The following is a 21,230-nucleotide window of genomic DNA, read 5'->3' as shown; positions in this document are numbered from 1 at the left end:
TTGCAAATTAGTCTCCAGAACATGGCAGGCGTCATGTTTCCGGAGACTTGCGCATGTGCAGTAGACTCCGGCACATTGCTGAAGTTCTACGGCACCGTGGAGAGGAGGGGGCCCCTTCCTCTCATAAATTGCCCTTGGTGGCTTGCAGTGCCTTTGTGTCACCAGAGGTGTTGCTGTGATATGCGGACATTATGCTCTTCACTTCCCCTGTAATCACCTGGAACTGCTTCTCTGCTTTATTAGCTCTGCCTCTCACGATGCACCTTGCTGGTCAATGTTTCCCATATCTGTTTTGTTCCAGTTATGCCAAACTTGGATTTTGTTTAGAGATATACATTTCAGCACCCATCTGTATCAGCTGCATCGCTGATTGTTGTACTCAGCTCCTGCTATTTTAGTCTTGCTAGTTCATGTATTTCCAGTCTATGCATATCATGCCATGATTGGATTATGCTATGAAACTAGGATGGCCAATTCCGGGATCGGCGGGATCCCGGGATTTGAGGCCAAAAATGCCGGGATTTGAATCCAGGGATTGGAGGCTCCAATCCCGGGATTCACTGGATTAAGGTGTGTGCGCATGCGCATTACTGTGTGTGGGTTTTTTTGTTTTTTTTTGGCTGGGCAGTGCCGCTGAGCTCTAGCGCTTGGCTCAGCTTCAGATGCTGCCCGACCCCGGCTGCCTTGCTGTGCGCAGCATGACATCAGCAAGGTCAAGTTGCGCAGCACCAGTCGTGCCCGCCGTGTCTACGCTCCAGCGCACCTGCCCGATAGTCCACCCGCCATCATATTGAGCAGCAGAGGACGCCAAAAGCTGGTGCCTGGTGAACTGTGAGTGACACACACTAGCGGCTCTGCTGCAGCGCTGTCAGCTGTGCTGCTGCTGCTGCCGCCTGCCTCTCAACCTTGGGGACCACTTTACTCTATAGTGAATATGTTTTTGTTTTGTTTTTTTTTATTCTGAACTTGAAATGGGGCTGTAGATTAAAGTACTGTTCAATCCTGGGATCCCGGGATTGAGCATTTTTCAATCCCGAATCCCGGGATTGAAAAAACAGGCCGGGATTGGCCTTCCTATATGAAACTTCTGTATCTCTCTGCCCTGTTCTAGTGTGGTGTTCCTGCCCTTAAAATGTAATTCACCTGAAGACTGAGGGCTTTATTACTCACCATTGTGTGGATTTGGATTAATAAAACATCACATTGCATTCACTACAGCCATCTGTGACTTGTGGCTCTGCTTCACTCCAAGGGAGTTTGTAACACAAGTATGGGCTAAATCATACTTCCTGTTAGTAGTTATATATCTTACAGGTGCTCAATCACTGGTTCTAAGATATCTGATGATGATGATGATGATGATGATGATGATGACGACGACAAACAGAATCTGTTTTTGAGTGACCATTGATCCCTACTGGAACTGTAGCATTAATTACTAACCCTGTCAAGACATATTTCTTGAAGTAAATCAGGAGCAGTTAGGGTTCAAGGAAAAGAAAACTCTTTATGGGGCACTCTTATATATGTATAAAACTTAACATTATTCAAAGGAGGGACCCACATGACACAAACATACACTTAACACATACTAAAATATATACCGCAAGCAATGTGCTCTATAGCAGTGGTTCTCAACCTCGGTCCTCAAGTACCCCCTACAGTTCACATTTTCCATGTCACCTAGCAGTTGAACAGGTGTATTCATTACTCACTGACACATTATAAAAGACCCACATGTGGAGCAAATTATTTCACTTGAAATCCTGTGAGGAGTCCTGGAAAACATGAACTGCTGAGGGTACTTGAGGACCGAGGTTGAGAACCACTGTTCTATAGCACCAATAATCACAAAAATGCCTTCTACTATAAATCAGGAGCATACAGTATATCATTGTTCTCTACTGGTGTAACCCTGGTGCATGTTACCCTTGCACAGCCCTGCAACTTACGCACAATGGGGGCTATTCACAGTTGGCTGCAGATTTTACTCTTGCAGCAAAATCTGCGACCATCTACTCACATGCTGGAGGCTGTCTACTACAGGGCAAGACAGCCCAGCATGTGTGGTGCCCAGCATGTGTGGCGATGCCCCACAATGCATTCACAATTTAATTGCAAATGCATTGAACAGAGGTTGACCCCTGCCTGTGCAGGCTGGCTGCGTAGGCAGGGACACTGCCGCCATTTTTCCATATGCAGGAAACACAATGTGTTTCCCAATCCCCACCCCCCACCCCTCCCCACCCAACACCACATCACCCCATGTCAATATTATCCTCAGGTACTGTTCCTCTGATAACATCAAACCTGAGTGTACACACTGAGCAATGTAGGCGATATGTCGGTCCGATCCGCCCGATTGGATGGCATAACGCTCGGTATGTACCCAGCTTTACTGTGAGACAACAAATTGTAGCCCTCTGTTCACTCATTTCCTTCGTATGGCACTGCATGAAGAAAAAAAAACTGAGGTGCCTTTATATACAGTGGCACCCAGCAAATGACCCAATTCATATCTGTTGCCAGTGAGTGGGTTGTAATGGATGATTCAGATACAGTACATACAGTACAAATCTGTGCTCTCAGACACAGCTCTGACCACTTACTGAAACAAGGTTATGCAGAAAGAGGAACACAGTGCAAATAAACATCACTGGATAATTAGATTTCTGTACATCTTTAAGGACTATCTTACTCAGTTTTGTGTGTGCAGTAATCTTTGCATACGGTATCACTATATTTTTGAGAGAATCTATCACGTGTTCATTACAATTCTCCCTTATATGATTTATATGACACTAACTTTGTATTTGTTATGCAGATGAGTAAACCCATTTACATCTATTACATTGTTGCTATTATTTGAATTGATTTTCTAGATATTGGTGTTTGTTGATTATCTGGTGCATGTACACATGTCACAAGCAACACTGTCTTGGCTGACCCTGGAGCACTACAGTCCCATACCTCCCAACATCAGGAATCCTGGAATGGGTGGCATGGCCATTTCTCAATGTGGGTAGCAACGTCCCTAAGGTTTTAGGCAACCTGGCTAAATACAAAATGACCTTGCAGCCTAGGGATGTCCATCTGCAGTAACAGCACTAACCAGCAACTAGGTATTATCTGTATACTGGAAGTTACAAATGTCTTATTGGATGCTATGTTTTAGGGTAGATTTCCACTTTTCAGCAATATTAGTAAATTATCAGGCACTTTCATTACATGAACTGGACCATGGTGTCTCATCTATAATGGGATCTGGTCATATGGTCAACAATGACCATGTTGACATTCATAATGGTGACACTACAATGTCAAAATGTCGATATCCTCAGAATGATGACAGTGAGGTATAGGGGCCTCCAAGAGGGTTAGGCTGTACGGGAGGTTAAGGTAAGGCTGCGGGGGTAGGGGGGGGGGTAGTTCAGGTTAAGGGGGAGGGTTAATGGAAAAGTAGATAGTGGACACTGAAGATCATGTTGCTACCAGGAACAGGAGAGTGAACGTTGGGCAACCAGATCGACATTCTATCATCTCAACATGTCACCCGTTTAGACATAATGAATATCGTCATGGTCACTGTCAACATGCTAAGACCTAACATACCACATCCCTCTATAGCAGCAAATGTTTACCAAATACCATGTGATGAGTGTCCGTTTATCTCAATTACCCCATAAACTATGTAAGTGTATTCCAGGTGGTATCCGGTCCTTAGGTCGACCCTGTCTAGTTCAACAGTCATTAGGTCGACCACTGAATGTCGACACATGACTAGGTCGACAGGTATGGAAGGTCGACATGGTCATTAGGTCAACATGGGCAAGGTCGTCACACAAAAGGTCAACACAGTTTTTTTAGTTTTTGGGGGGGTTTCAGGACCTTTTCATACCTCCTCTATCCAAGTGGGTATAGAGTTGGTTATAAACTGTGCCTGAAGTGTGGCGAACGAAGCGTGGTGAGTGAACGCATTTCAACTGTCGGTGGTCCCAGATGAAAATTCAGGTTAAGAAACCCCCACAAAACCTTTAGTGTGTCGACTTTCCCCATGTCGACCTAAAGATCATGTTGACTTTCCATACCTGTCGACCTTCAGTTAGTGTCAACCTACCTACTGTCGACCTTCAGTGCTCGACCTAGTGACTGTCAACCTAGACAGGGTCGACCTACTGATCCACACCCTTCCAAGTGTCATGCTGATTACCATACATGTTTTTAAGAGGATGTCCATTTTTATATGGACATGGTCATGGCCATTCATACATGCACAATGAATATGATGCCCTGATTATCAACTGATGTGATGCGAACTGTGCCTTTATATTAATATATTGTATAATTGCATTAACTTTGTAATAAGGAGATGCGTTCAGCATCCTGGTAGTCGGGATCACAGTTATGTGACACCACTCAGGAGACTGGCGTCGGAACCCTGACAGCTGACATCCCTGTACCCATTTAGCTATAGTCACCTTCTGTTGGCCCGGCGCTTGCTGCAGAGTGGTAAAAATCACTCTGAAAATGGGCGTTGCGGCTATTTTCCGGTGCATGCGCAATAGAGATGTACCCAGGAACATGGTGTGGACACCATGCTCCTGGAGACCTGTGCAGTAGACTTTAGCATTCTACTGCACCGCCAGAAAGGAGGGGACCCAATCGGAGACTGCACACTTAAAGCGTCTGTGGTACAATCCATTTAATGCACCAATAAGGAAAACTAGGAGTTAATCAGTCTGTTACACCCATGGTTAACTCTTCTGCCAGACTAAGTTGCTGATCTCCTTCAGAGAGGCACATGCACCCTATTACATGTTAAGCCCTCTGTTCCTCAACCAGTAGCAACAAGTCATTGTACACTATTCAGTTGTATGTAGGTTACTACATACTTATTTTGGGCTCATGATTTTACTAGTAACGTTTAACAAATCTGCTAATTGCTACCATACACTAGCAAACTACAGCCCCAATTGATCTGGGAAATTAAACATGTTGAAAAACCTGATTTAACAATTACAATTTGGTCTGAATCTGTGCAACCTTTACATTGCAGATTTGTTTACACAATCTTCTGCAAATTGTCAAATGCCCCAATCGATTGCTGATATATGGCGGCCTTAAGTTTCAAGCAGGGTATTTACAATCCATCTATTCCTCCTCTAAAGAAGAGACTGGATAGGTAAAATGGTCTGTTTGTTAAAGCCCGAAAAGCCCTATCCCTGGTAATCATGGCTTTGCATGAGTTATTACATATTTAACAAGTACCACCGCTATACTCTGATCTCAGTATAGCAGTAGTGGTGACACATATAGTAAAAATAAAAATACTTTATTGATAAAGTAAAGCATTTATTTAAAAAAAACTGAACTGTTTACAAATGTCATTTCTTTTTATTGTTTTTAATAAATCTGCACTGGAAGCAAGAGGCCGGGTTTCCAGTGTAGTGTGTAGTGCATGTGTGTGACACATGGTAATGCTGGGTCAGGTATGCACAGAAGTGACCCAGATTGGATGGCGAAGTGACACTTTTCTGCTTACTGCTGCTTACTTATTTGAGAAATTAAGCTGAAAAAGATTGCAGCTATTGATAATCTTTTTTGGGGGGTAATTTTTAAGAAATACTGTAGGCCCTATGTTCTTCGGTATTGCGAATTACGGCTCCTGTTAGGATTGTTGGAAGCTCTAATAGCACAAAAAAGTGCCCGTCCAGGGCTATATTATAATAGCATTATAGGCTCTTGGCAAAGAAATGCACTGGGGCCCCTGCCCAGTATACCCACCCAATCACAAGAATAAAAAAATCATAATTTACCCCACCTGCAGCCCCGCACTGTCTCACCACATGCTTCCATACAGTGAATGGCTGTCAGTACTCTGATTGGTAGATAGCTCCAGCCATCCACCAATAAACATGCTGACAACCATTCCCTTCCTGGGTGCAGGCAGGGAGGCAGGTAGAGAATGATTTTCTGCAATTCAGAATCAGAGCAACCGGGCAGCATTTATTAACACCAGTTAGCCGGTGTTAATAAATTTCCCACCTGCACCTCTCATGGAGGGGTAACTATATCTTTGTTAAAGTCACAGAGGGACTGACGCTCATACACCCAGCCAGGACGCCGGCATTACTGTGACCTTCATTATAGCCCACATAGCGCTATTAACACCGGCTAATTAGCTTGTGCATGAAAATTTTGTGGCTGGCCTACTAATACAAGCTTTACTTGCTAACAAATTGCAGTTTATAATATCATCTACTCATCACTGAGGCTGAAAGACTTGCTTTAGGAATCCATAGGAGTTATGGAAGGAGTGGCAACTTTGTGATAAAGTATCTGAGAGCACTCAAAAGTATATTATTGCTACATTGTTATTATCTTTTAAACACTGTGTATCCACTAATCAGCTGAGCCATTGTGAGAAGCATATCTATGCTTTCCCTCTCCATGGAAACTGTTTCATCTTTTTCCTGTCTGTATGTGAAATATGTTTTATATATTATTTTAATAAATGTTTGTTTTTATAATTAAACACAAGCTTCTTACTATTTATTTTTGGGAAAATACGCAGTTGTGGCCAAAGGCCTGATATGTATACTCATTTATATTTAATTTGATTTCTTAAAAACAAGCTCAGATAGAGCCTTTTTCCACCAAGTGCAGTACTATCTGTATATTTATAACCTGCTTGTGTGTGCCTATTGGGGTTCTAGAGTAGACAGACCCCTAAATTGCTTGCCGCTACAGTGGATGATACATACACATTTATTTATTTTTACTTTTATATATCTGGATAAGCACCAGGAGAGGTGGTGCTGGTCACCACCGATTTCATAACTACCCTTGTACACAACGCAAGGTGAGAAAATTGCACTTAACTGACTAAAACATTCTCATTGGTCTGGCCACACACACACAGCACTAGACACAGCTCATCTGCTTTCCAGTATAGCCTCTTGAACATTTTCAGCCACAGGTCCATATGGCCCTTAATCTGTGGCCCTGTATCCCCTACATCAGTGGTTCCCAAACTTTTTTGAATTCCAGCGCCCTAGAGTATAAGAATTTTTTTCACGACATCCTTAGGCCAAGTTCCTTGAGATATTTAGAAAGAAATATTAAATTAAGTAAATGATGTTTTATATGTCATCCTTAGGGTAATTTATGTGGTGATGGACAAGATTTGCCTCTGTTTGTCCACATATGTTATGATTGCCAGCCACAAGCACTGGTTTTGCCTATTACATTGACTGTAAATAATTTGAATTGGTGCTGGACCACCAACTCGAGGGCACCCCTGCAAGTGTCCCGAGGCATCCCAGGGTGCCGCCACACACAGTTTGAGAACTACTGCCCTACATACATTCAGAGGATGTTTACATTTTGCTTCCTGCTAAATTTTATATATATGCCTCATAGTTGTGAAAGTAGTGGTCTAATCAGTTTCACATGGTAAGTAAATAGCCCCAAAGACTGAATTAATCTTAACTTTATTCTTCCCAATCCTTATTTAAGGTCTACAGTGATATATCATTATTTGTGTTATGTTTTAGACTATAGCAGGTTGTAATTATTCTCCCATCACCTCTCCTTGCAGGTCTGCAGAGCTCCCCCTCACGGTCAGCACCACAGGATTACAATGCATTTTTCCCCATCTGCCAACAACAGGCCTGCGAAGCATCTTTTCCACATTCTGCTTAATGCAGGTACTGTACAGTACAGGAGGTTGCCTTGTCTCCAGGTCACAGAAGCTGCATTCTACTGTGTGGACACCTGCTGGCCTGTACATTAGCAGCAATCACTGGCCAGGCTTGTTTACAGGAGACCTACAACATACTGTATATCCCTAGTGGATTGGGTTGAAGTCTGCAAAGCAGCCCTCAGATATCTTCTAAGTACTAATGTACTTATTGCAAAAGACATCTTCTGTGTCTTGCATACTAGATTACTGCAGTCCATCTACTTACATAAGCAATTTGCAAAAGCTCAAGCCAAAGGATGGTTAATGTGTGTCCAGAGTGATTACATTTTCTAATGATGTTTACCAGACACTAACTACAGGACATTCGCCCAGTAACATGCTATTTACAGCCATTGCTAAGTAGCCATATCTCTACGTGTTTTGTTATCTGCAGCCTATGTCTCCCGGTGTCACCTCGCTTCAGATAAGTAGGTCAGAGCAGCACTCGGTTATGTGTATGTGAATCATCGTCGCCAGCAGAGCCCACTCGCTGTCTGCAGGAATAAGTGGCAAATGTGCACCTACTGCTGCTCTGTCTCCCGTCACAAATATACACACCGTCTGCACGTTTGCAGCAACAGCGCATTCTGGGAGATGCCTGCAAGCAGTGAGAGGGTTAACCTTGTTGTCCTGCAAATTTCTGGCTGATCTCCTGCTATTACACGGATACCAACATTTGTACTATTCCGATTCCTTATAAGCAGTATCTCCGTGCAGTATAAGCAAGACTGCATGTGCACAGTGCAATAAGCACATCAGATCCCGCACAACACAATAATATACAGTACATGGAGCTGACAGTTGGCATGTGTTATGGCTCACATTATTCTGCAAAGAATGAACTGGTGACATGTGATTTATGGCGTTAACGGACATAAATAAAAAGTAGCATTAGAGATAAGGTCTTATGGCGATCTGCAGAAAATGATAACTGTTAGATCTGCTTACCTCATTTATTTTCAAATATAATCACGATTTTTGGTGCTCCTGAAATGGATCTGTTTGCAGCTAAGGATCTGGGTGAAAGATGGATAAAGAGAGAAAATCCTGCAGTGCCAATCTGCTTCTGAGGCTAATTCTCTTATCCTGCACCCACTGTCTTGTTACAGACACATTGCAGTTGCAGCTGTTAGAGCAGGGAGGCTCTGCACGGCTTGGAGACTTGCTTGTTGTTTCCCATCTAGGCTGCTTTTACACCCCCTAAAGATGTAACCCTTCTTCTGCCCCCTACATGCTGTTGCCATACAGAATCTCACTAGATCCCTCCTTCGAGGTGTGTGCAGAGCTAACACAGGGAATGAAGCTCCTATCAGCAGTCATTGCAGAGAGGCGGCATCAGCCAATGTAACAAGGTCCGGATAGTAACTTAGTAACAGTGCTGGCTCCTGTCACTTGTATAGGATGTGACAGCTAACCCTTCGTATGCTTCAGGCAGGTCCAGACTTACTGGAAAACTACATTTAATGAATACACTTGCACAGGTCAAAAGGATAGATAGATAGATAGATAGATAGATAGATAGATAGATAGATAGATAGATAGATAGATAGATAGATAGATAGATAGATAGATAGATAGATAGATAGATAGATAGATAATCTAAATAGATTATAGATAGATTAGATTATAGAGACAGTAGATAGATAGATAGATAGATAGATAGATAGATAGATAGATAGATAGATAGATAGATAGATAGATAGATAGATAGATAGATTATAGATGATAGCTAGTTTGATAGATTATAGATGGATATATATATATATATATATATATATATATACATACATACACAGTAGATAGATAGATAGATAGATAGATAGATAGATAGATAGATAGATAGATTAGAATAAATAAATAGATTGATTGAAAGATAGATAGATAGATAGATAGATAGATAGATAGATAGATAGATAGATAGATGAATAGGTGGATAGGTGACATTTAACATGTTAATACCAGAATGTTGACATACAGTTTTAGTATATTTTAGGCTAGCCCTAACACTAAAACATAAATAACACAAAAATATACTTTCGACATTATGTTGTTGACATGTTAAATGTCGGTATTATGAACATGTCAACATTCTGAATGGATCCCAATAGATAGATACATTTATATACCAGTAAGTAAATAGATATGATATATAAACATATGAAATACAAGTAAATATAAGACATGATATTAAATAGATAAGACACATAAACTAAAAATAGTATTGAGTCTTAAGTGCATATTTATTACTATTGTAGTCTGTCTCCGAGGATTCCTTATCATCACAATTCGCGGTAATAAGGAATCCATATTCCCCTGGAATGTATTATTATGGAGTCACTGAACAGGGGCTTCAGCCATGCACTGGGGTCCTTCAGCACGTGTGCAAGCGGGGAGGTATCTAACAAATATACTTTAATAAATATACCCCTTACAGTCTATCTGCCATCTAATAATGATATCTATAGATGTTGAATGTATTAACACTATAAAAAAAAAAAAGTAAAAACCATTGCTTTTTGTAGGGATAAGCAGGGCACCCTTTCACTGCCATCTGCTTGTAGGTAGCAGTTATCTGCCAGGTGGACATGGCAGCAAGGCAAGCTGTTACGCTTACGCTGCAGGAATAGGTGGAATGTAGGGTCAGAACCATACCACAGGCAGCATTAGACCATAACCACCCTGGAAAACGTCAAATATCATTCATTGATATCTGAATAACCATTCCACTTAGCAGTCAGATTATAACATTAGAAAATGATTTGATTTTAACAAGCCCTCAGCTATGTGCAATACATAATACCATTCCAAAAGGGGTCAATATGATATCCCGGCTGTCGGGATCCCGGCGGTCAGTAGACAGACGCCGGGATCCCGGCAGCTGGGATACCGATGGTGAGCGCAGCGTGTCCACTCTCCATGCTTCGGGCCCAGTTATACCCCCATGGGTGGTGGTGGGGACCACCCTGACTGCCGGGTTGGGGACCACCACCCAAGTGGGGATTCCGCCCGGCGGTCGGTAATCCCACCATCTGTATTTTACCAGGTGTCGGGATTCCGGCGACGGTGTCCTGACAGCCAGGATCCCGACAGACAATAAATTAACTGCGTCCCGTTCCAAACATATGTATTACCTTTTCATCAATATCTGTACTTGCTTAATAGCTAGATATTAGTACATTTTTCAGGTTTTCCACCACAACTTAGTTTCAGCCATTGGCCCTAAAGCTCTGATTTTGTGAACCACTAGCTACAGCTTTCTTGATTTTTGGTTCAACGCACAATCAGGTTCAAGGCTGCATTTGTAATGTCATTTCCCTTTTCCTACTATTTAATAAGGAGATGCAGTAACACTAATAATAACTGAGACAATCCCTTCAAAATATTTGTACTGATGGTCAATATTAACAACCACACACATATCCTTCATCAGCTTTCCTATCTAATGACATCCCCTCTGTACAGTCCAAATATAACCTCACATATCTTCTCTTCCACTTTACTTCCACGTCCTCCTGACCTCTGGCCAACATAGCTGTGCGACTATATCATACAACCAGAGGCGTCAACCAGGTGTGGTGACACCCCTGCACACCCTTGATCTCCCGGAGCACCGTGGGCGTGCTTGTAGCAAAAAGGGGGCATGGACATATATAGAGGAGTCGTGGCCTAGCGGGATCCTGAGATTGTCACTCTGGGGGCATGCACAGCTTCTCCAGAGATGCTGGTCTGTACTGGTACTGGTCCTCTTCTATGATAGGAGCCGGCTGCTGTAGGAGACTTTCACACTGCAGCACCTGGCTCCTGTCACTGCGGAGGAGCCAACATTTTGATATCACCCCCTCCAGGTGTCACACCCATGCGCGGGACGCACTGCCTGCACCCATCTTGTGACGTCACTGCATACAACCCACCAGGAACCCCTGCAATCTGGCTGGACCATTATGCAATAGATAGCACCTATCCGTGTATATCAATTTCTCTATAGATTGTAAGCTTGTGAGCAGGGCCTTCCTACCTCTATGTCTGTCTGTTTTTACCCAGTTTTGTTCTGTTACTGTTGTTTCCAATTGTAAAGTGCAAAGGAATATGCATGTGACATGTCCATGTGGCACTTGTTACAACTAATAAATCACATTGGGGTGCTGCTAACTTACCTACTATGTTAGTGTGCACAGGGTTAAGCAGGTCCACTGTGGAGATATTCAACTGATTTATGACTTCATCGTTACTCAAACTGAAATATCCATGAGACAGACCAATAGGGAGAAATTTATACAACTTCTAATACAAAGTCTTCTCAAATTTCCAAAAGTAGTTACTTCAATGAGAATTCAAACTTAACTAGCAGCATATTATTTTTATTAGTATATTAACATTTCTTTGTATGGCACCACAAATGTTAAAGTATACAATAGAATGGGCATTGGTTTTTAACTACTGGACATAATTAGTGAACAAGGCATTAACTAATTTCTACTGTATGTATGGCAAGTATCCTAACTCTAGCATTGCTACAGTACTATTAATTACAATAATAATATACTTACTTCTTTTTGTCCTTCTGGCAGCTGAATTAGTGAGTAAATGAATTGTCTATCCACTTTATTGTTTCTTAATGTCTGTGAACTCCTCATTGTAATATTTACTTCCTACTGCTTTCTGATTGGATAGTGCATAACAATAACATCTCTAGGATGACAAATGTTCATTATAATGGATAAAGAAAGCAATTATTAGTTGATTACATCACTAAAAAAACATGCCAGGAATTTAATGTAAATGTATTAGAATGATTCTGTAGGCTGGAAGAAAAACCCAACACAATCCTTATTTGCTTTAAAAGATAATAGGGAAGGTGTATCAAGCCCCGGAGAGAGATAAAGTGAAATACTTGCCTAAAGCACCAAATCAGCTTCTGTCATTTCAGACTGTATTAGATTAATGAAAGAAGCTGATTGGCTGAACTTTATCTCTCTCCAATGCTTGATGCATCTCCCCCAATATAAAATAAAAATAAAAAAAAAAGTATGATTTCTTGGTTCCTGGTCATATATACACTGGGCTTTATCAGGGACACATAAATGATGTAATCTCCAAAGTATTTTCTGTGGATTATGGGCCTGATTCAGATTTATATGCCCTATGGTTTATGTGCAAATCCAATTGTTTGAGGTCTGCACAATGGGTCTTGCGATATAGCTTGCAGCCCCCACTTAGCAGCAGCATGATTGAGCAGGGGCAGCAACTGGATATGTTTTACAAAACAGGGGCATTTCATCCCTGTTTTCTAGGCATGCTGTGCCGAAGCAGACTTCCTGAACCTGGCTGTATGGCTACAATGGAAAGTCTAGGTAAGCTTCAGGTTACGCAGACTAACTGAGGTCTGCTACCATCGCAAGTCAACATTTAGCAGCTTTATTTGTATGGTATTACACAGACGATTCTCTGCCGCTTCTTTGTGGCTGTGCAGTACCTTACAAATCGAAATCAGGTCATATATTCCTGATGTTACAGAGCTGCTCATGCATTTGCCACAAAAAAGTGAGCAAATTTTGTCCAGAATAATGGGTGGAAGTGGTTGGATAGGAGTGAAACACTTCTGTCAGAATAACTTGGTAATGGAAAAGGTGCCAAGTCCACAGAAATATTTATTTTTTTAATAAGGCATACATTACTCCTTTAATGACATATGCATCTGCCACTTGTACAAGTGACATTGAAGGAGACATGTCTCCCAGATGAAATCGGTAGTCTTGATCCTGGGAGTAGTGGAACAGTCCCTCAAATAGAGACAATCCCCTCTAAATGGGGGACTTTATGTTACAATACGTCAATGATCTATAAGTTGTGCATATTTAAAGACATTAACCAATTAAATATTATTTATTAATATATATATGCTGCACACATATTTTGCTGATATTTCTGTCATTCCCATCTTTTGTTGCCCCAGTGGAGTTTACATCTATATTCCCTATCACATGGACACACATGCACACTAAGGATTATTTATTTGTCAACAGCCAATTAACCTACCAGTATGTTTTTGAGTTTGGATGGAAACCAGAGCAGAGAAAACCCACACAAACATGGGAGAACACACAAACTCCACACACATTGGTCATGGAATTCACATACAATTAAATTTGCCACAATGTTCCTGTACATTCCTGAGTTACTGTACATGTACTATGACTGCTACCAGCATGCAGGTGTTCCTAGCGGTGTACACATAATAGTAAGGCCATGTTCATAACAACTTGCACTCATGTGCTCCATTTCCCTTTGAATGGAATATAATGTTCAGCTTGTCCGGCTGGTAATACTGCCTGCCATGTGCTGCTGCATACCTATCACCTGTGTTCACACCTACATGAATTATAGAAAGCAGAGCAGCACTTTGGTGACAGGCAGTACGGATGGTGTAATGTTTAGTATATATTCTCCCTGTACTTGCGTGGGTTTCCTCCGGGTACTCCAGTTTCCTCCAGAAAATCCAAAAATATACTGGTAGGTTAATTGGATCCCTTCAAAAAATAAAAAATTAACACAACCTGATTAGCATGACTGAATATCTTTAGGTAATTGTAGAACTACTGTTATAAGCAGATTTAAGGCTGTTTTATTGTAAGGTATTTGGGGAATTTGTAATGGTATCCTCCCCTCTCCCCATCTGTTTGTTTTAGTTATTATTGCTCCTAAAAGGGTGATGGACAAGGGATGGGTTCAATCAATAGGCTTACACACACATGGTTGTAGGTCTTTATATTTGAGTTTAGTTAGTCTGATTCAACTGGGGCGCAAAGTTCGTACGGTGAAAATTCCAAGGGTGTCGCCCGTGACTTAACCTGGACTTAAACTGTAAGAAAACATCAAACAAATTAAGAAAAACATCTTTACAACTACATTAACACTTGGACTGTGTCACAACTACAAATGTATGTTCATTTCTAACATCCTCCTATCCTCACTGTCTGTGTACACTATACAACCAATTTATGTAGAAAATTGAAAATACCTGGGATACAAATTTTGGTCTGAGAGGCATAGTTAATGAAGGAACACTGGGTTTCTGTTTGCATAAACAAGCACTCTGTAATTTTTCATCTTTCATCACCTAACATTTGCTGTACTGTTAACCGGTGTACATTAACCACAGCTTATATACTTGCAAATCATGTCTGAATTACCTTAGTATTACTATCACCTGCGTTTCTGAAATTCTAGTGTGCTGTCTCTCATTCTGCCACCACTCCTATTTCAATTTACTACCCCTATTTACCTCATCCACACTATGCCCAGGCTGACATCCCCCAACACTCCTTATCTACCTAAACCTTCATCTTGCCCCCAGGTACCACCTCTATCCTAGTCTCCTACATTTCATCCTCTCCTCTGTCTCCTATCCTCCCCTCTACTTCACTTCCCCTCTTTTCCTGTTACCCCACTGTCATTCACTTCTGCCCCATCACTGATGCTACACCCCACCATGCAGCCCTGCTCTCTTTCTCGTCTCCCTGTCGCCTCACCTCTCCTCCACCGGTATCATACCACACTCCCTCCATCCCCACTCCTGTAGTTTCCCTTCCTAGCCCAGGACCCAGAACCATCACTACACCCTCTATATCTTTTCCTTCCAAATTCAGATCACCTCATCGCTACAGAAAAACTGATAATCTCATTCACATCACCTCCTCAGACTCTCTCTCTCTCTATCTCTCTCTCCTGTGCCCTCTGGAATGCCAGATCTGTCTGTAACAAACTGGTCCCTACCCATGACCTTTTCAACTCCAATTCCCTGCATCTCCTAGCCATCACTAAAAATAGGATTTTGGTACTTACCAGGTAAATCCTTTTCTTTGAATCCATAGGGGGCACTGGAGTACTCTTGGGATATGGACGGGCTTCCGTAGGAACAGCACTGAACATTTAAATTTAGAACACTCCACCCCTCCATATCCCCGAGCACCTCTCAGTGTTTTTTACTGAGCCGAACAGGAACTATAGAAATGTTGACAATGGAGTATTACATATAACATATCTGACAATAACGAAGTTAACACATAACGTTACTGACAACTAAACAGTTGACACCCTAACCAGCACTTGTAATTTGAACCAGTCGGTGAAAGTGTGTTACCATAAGATCCTCAGAACTCACCACAACTAGGTAAAACTGCTCTGGGTGGGCGTCCAGTGCCCCCTATGGATTCAAAGAAAAGGATTTACCTGGTAAGTACCAAAATCCTATTTTCTTTATCATCCACTAGGGGTCACTGGAGTACTCTTGGGACGTACCAAAGCTTCCCTTGTGGGCGGGAGAGCTGTTTGGCACTTGTAACACTAGGCGGCCAAAGCTAGATGCTGATGCCGCAAACGTATCAAACTTGTAAAAGCGCACAAACGTGTGCACTGAAGACCATGTAGCCGCACGGCAAAGCTGCGTCGTAGAAGCCCCACGACCCGCTGCCCATGAAGTTCCCACAGAACGTGTGGAATGAGCGGTTACTGACGTAGGCGGTTGTAACCTAGCATGAAGGTAAGCCTGACGTATGGTCAGTTTTATCCATCTAGATAAGGTTTGTTTAGACGCTGGCCAACCTATCTTGGCAGCATCATAGAGAACAAACAACGTATCCGTCTTACGAACTGAAGACGTTCGGGATACATAAACGCGTAAAGCGCGTACCACATCAAGAGTTCCAGAATGTGCTGTCAACACAGGAACTACTATTGGTTGATTGATGTGAAAAGATGACACTACCTTTGGTAAGAAAGCGGGATTCGTCCGAAGTTCCGCTCTGTCATCATGAAACACCAAATACGGTGCCTTGCATGACAAGGCACCCAAATCCGAAACACGCCTTGCCGAAGCTAAGGCTAGAAGAAAAATTGTTTTCCAAGTGAGAAACTTTATATCCACTTGCTGTAAGGGTTCAAAATATGAAGACTGTAAGAACTCTAAAACCAGATTCAAGTCCCATGGCGCTGTAGGTGGAATGAATGGAGGCTGTACTCTGAGGACACCTTGGAGAAAAGTGCGTATAGACGGCAATAGAGCCAATCTTCTTTGAAAGTAAATTGACAAAGCAGATACCTGCACCTTTAGTGTAGATAAACGCAGTCCTCCATCTAACCCTGTTTGTAGAAATAACAAAAGGCGGGATAACTTGAAAGCGGATGTCGGAAACTTCCGAGCTTCACACCAACCTATATAGGCACGCCATATTCTGTAATAATGAGCTGCCGTAACCGGCTTCCTAGCTCGTAACATGGTTGGTATAACCGAATCTGGAATGCCCTCTCTTCTTAAGAGGGCGGTCTCAACAGCCACCCCGTCAAACGCAGCCGCGCTAAATCGGGGTAAAGGAACGGACCCTGTTGTAACAGGTCTGGACGCAGTGGGAGCGGCCAAGGATCGTCTGCGAGTAGTCCTCGGAGATCCGAGAACCAAGCTCTCCGAGGCCAATGAGGCGCCACTAGTATGACTGTGACCGACTCTCTTTTGATCCGTTTTAGCACCAGAGGGAGCAACGGAAACGGTGGAAACAGATACACAAGACTGTACGGCCACGCGACAGTGAGAGCATCCACCGCCACTGCCTTTGGATCTCTTGTTCTGGACACATACTGGAACGTTTGGTGATTGTGTCGTGACGCCATCAGGTCCACCTGAGGATAACCCCATCGCTGAACCAACATGTGAAACACTTCTGGATTTAATGCCCATTCGCCTGGATGAAAATCCCGACGACTGAGATAATCCGCTTCCCAGTTGTCCACTCCCGGAATGAACACGGCCGACAATATCACCTGGTGACATTCCGCCCAATTGAGGATTCGAGCTACTTCCCGCATTGCCATGCGGCTTCTCGTTCCTCCTTGTTTGTTGATGTATGCGACCGCCGTCGCATTGTTCCAGGACATTTATAGACAGCAATTTTTCGTGATCCGCCCAGAGACCCTGGAGCTGACAATTTTGAATTATCGCTCCCCAACCTCTGAGACTGGCGTCCGTAGTTAGAATTATCCAATTCCAGCCTCCGAACCGTCTTCCTGCGGTTAAATTGTGTTCCTTGAGCCACCAGAGCAGAGATACTCTTGCTCTTGGCGACAACCTCACCCTGTGGTGAATCTGCAGATGCGAGCCCGACCACTGGGCGAGCACATTCAGTTGAAATGGACGAGAGTGAAATCTTCCGAACTGAAGCGCCTCGAAAGCTGCCACCATTGTGCCTAAGAGGCGAATGCACAAGTGTACCGACACTGTGCGTGGCTTGAGCACTAATTGTACTAAATGGCGCAGAATTTGTACTTTCTGCTGTGGTAGGTAAATTCTTTGATTGACCGTATCGAGAATCATACCTAGGAACTGAAGGCGTTGAGACGGAATTAGATGTGATTTCTTGAAATTGACAATCCAACCGTGGTGAACCAGTACATTGTATGTTTGCAGCGCATGTTGGAGAAGTATCTGTTGAGACGGAGCTTTGATGAGCAGATCGTCTAAATATGGAACTATTGTCACTCCTAGGGATCTGAGATGAGCTATCATCACAGACATCACTTTGGTGAATACCCGAGGCGCTGATGACAGGCCAAACGGTAGAGCCTGAAACTGGTAATGGTTCTGGCGTATTGCAAACCGTAAGAATTTCTGATGAGGCTGCCAAATTGGAATGTGTAAGTACGCATCCTTGAGGTCTAGCGCAATCATAAATTCCTTTGGCTCTAAACCCGCAATCACCGAACGTAGAGACTCCATCTTGAATCTGTAGTAAGTTACGTACTGATTGAGCCCCTTTAAGTTCAATATTGGTCTGACTGAGCCATCCGGCTTCGGTACCACAAACAGACTTGAATAATAACCCTGACCCTGTTGGTGTACAGGGACCGGAATCAAAACTGCCGAATCCAGTAGGGACTGAATGGCAATTTGCAGAACCGTCCTCTTGTCGTCCGACAGAGGCAATCCTGTCTTGAAAAACCGCAGAGGCGGAAGACAGTCGAACTCTATTTTGTAACCTTTTAACACTAAATTGCGGATCCACCCATCCGCGGATGTGTGGAACCACGCCACATGGAACGTCTGAAGGCGTGCTCCCACAATTGGAGAACCGAGATGGGCTGGTAGCCCGTCATGCCACTGGCTTGTCGGTAACCTTAGCGTCCTGGCGAGTTGTGTTGGTTTGTTGGAAACCACGTCCGCGACCACGTCTAGCAGGCGTGGCTGATCCTCTGCCACGTCCTCGAAAGGGCTGAGGTCTAAAGGATTTGAACGAAGGTCCAGCGTACCTTCTTCTTGGAACCGGTGGAGGCAATGGTAAGAAAACAGACTTACCTCCCGTAGCCTCCGCAATCCATGCGTCCAATTCTGGACCAAACAACTTCTTGCCATCGTAAGGCAACGCCTCTATACTTCGTTTGACCTCTGCCTCCGCATGACAAGCACGCAGCCAGAGTGCTCTTCGTGCCGTAACTAGCGACGATGAAATACGAGAAGTGAGCTGACAGACGTCAGTAGACGCTGTACAGAGATACTCTACAGCCTCAATCATTTGATTTACAAGAATTATCAGGTTTTCGTCATGTAAAGCAGATTTGAGTTCTGTAAGCCATATTATGAGCGCCTTAGTGACCCAAATGCCAACCAATCCAGGTCTTAGCATCACACCTGCTGCTACATACATGGATTTTAGCATAGTTTCTATCTTGCGATCTGAAGGATCTTTAAGCGTAGTAGCTGCCGGCACTGGTATGGTTAATTTCTTGGTAAGCTTGGACACTGACGAATCAACTATTGGTGGATTCTCCAATGTACACGTTACCGAGTCTGGAAACGGATAACTAGACTTAAATCTGTGAGGTATAGAAAACCGTTTATCTGGATTCTGTCGTGTTTCTACTAACATCTGATTTAGAGAATCCGACACAGGAAAACTTATTGGCGTCTTCCGTCGTTTCGTAAATACGACCTGATCATTTGTGAGAGGCTCCTCAGTTTCAGGAAACCTCAGAGACTGACGTACCGCTCTGATGAGATCATCAATGCCGGAACTGTTAAAATCCTCGCCATCTGACTCCACTTCGCCCTCCTCACCCTCACCTTGTTCCGTGAGGTCTGGCATGGAATCGTCAGAATGCAACATAGCAGAAACTGGAAAATCATAAGACATATGAAATTCATCCCGTTTACCCAAAATGGATTTGGACCTTACGCAAGGCTGAGACGCCTCCGGTAGTTCTGACGGCCTCACCCTAGACTCAGATCTTACCGTTTCCCGCTCCCGACGAGCGGCGGTCAATTCTGATTGTAACCTATCCAGTACATTTACTAACATACCCCACGGAAGGTCCGGTGAGGAAATTGGTTGTAAAACTGGAGCAGAAATGGTAATCTGAACCGAATCCACAACACATACTGTACATGTGGTAGATCCATCCGGTAACACACTGCCACAGACTTTGCAATTATGCTTTTTAGTTTTTGCTGGTGCCTTACTCATTATGGCGACAGACAATACTATACACAAAAAACAGACCCTTGCACGACTCAGTAAAATAGCAGTAAGGTGTCTCTGTATATAAATCTGGCCAAGTGCAGTACACGTGGCCAGTACTATGAAATGTGATCCCAAATTCCCACTAACACCCCTGCGCCTCCGGTGGAGTAGAGATGTAGGACAGGAACGTTCTGGAAACACAGGAGAAAGACACAGGAAGCATGGTTAAAATAACTGCCATGCTTATACATATGATCACAGTGCAGTTTCATATTGATATTATTAACAGCCTGTGTAATCATTATAAAACAGCCTCCCTGCCAGTATAAACATCATTATATAGTTATATGTGCTATACTATCCCCAGCCTGTTGCTGCTGTCCTTTCCTCCCCCCTCGCATCTGCTCCATAGCGTGCAGTGCGGGCCGGGCAGCGGCACCCCGGGACCTGGGAACGCGTGTCAGCGCTATGGGACCCGGGCAGCAGCGTTGAAGAGGCGGCCGGAAGTGCGGGAAAAGCGGCGGGCGGACCCGTTGAGAGATTTACGGGTACCCTGTACGAAGCGCCGGAGCAGCGGGAGAAGCGGCGGCCGGACCCTTCAGAGACGCGGGAGCAGTGTAGGACAGTGGCGCTATGTTCCCCGGCGGCCGGAGCCACTGCGGCGTACAGACGAAAGACACCAGCGCCTTCCCCACACGTCGGGGCGGCAGCGGAAGCTGACCGCCCCGTTCTCCCCCCTCACATACCTGATTAGTTGTGGAACACGTCTATGATGAGGCTCCGACGGGGCTTCTTAGTAAGCGCCGGCCAGCCTGTGCACACCAGAACTGTGTGTCTGTGTGGCTGTGAGGGAGCTCTTTCAGAGAGGCCCGACACGCCCCTGCTGCTATCAGCAGCTGCACTATCCCTGACCCTGCCTTTTGGAAGGGGGAAAGGGATGTAATATAGAAAAAAGAAAAATAAAATAAAAAGAAAAATAAAAA

At 43.6% G+C, this 21,230-nt stretch overlaps 1 protein-coding gene across 1 annotated transcript in view; it reads right to left on the bottom strand.

Moving 5' to 3' along the window:
- ABHD8 (abhydrolase domain containing 8) overlaps window positions 1–9,007 on the bottom strand; it is a 44,901-nt gene extending 35,894 nt beyond the window's left edge. The window contains exon 1 of the mRNA XM_063914590.1: window positions 8,693–9,007. The gene's annotated coding sequence lies outside the window, so the exon portion shown is untranslated. The remainder of the gene's footprint in view (window positions 1–8,692) is intronic.
- Between the last annotated feature and the right edge of the window lie 12,223 nt (window positions 9,008–21,230).

The sequence above is a fragment of the Pseudophryne corroboree genome, chromosome 1 (assembly GCF_028390025.1).
Source record: "Pseudophryne corroboree isolate aPseCor3 chromosome 1, aPseCor3.hap2, whole genome shotgun sequence".
Taxonomy (NCBI): domain Eukaryota; kingdom Metazoa; phylum Chordata; class Amphibia; order Anura; family Myobatrachidae; genus Pseudophryne; species Pseudophryne corroboree.
The sequence above is the reverse complement of the archived record's forward strand: the minus strand, read 5'-3'. Positions and strand labels throughout refer to the sequence as shown.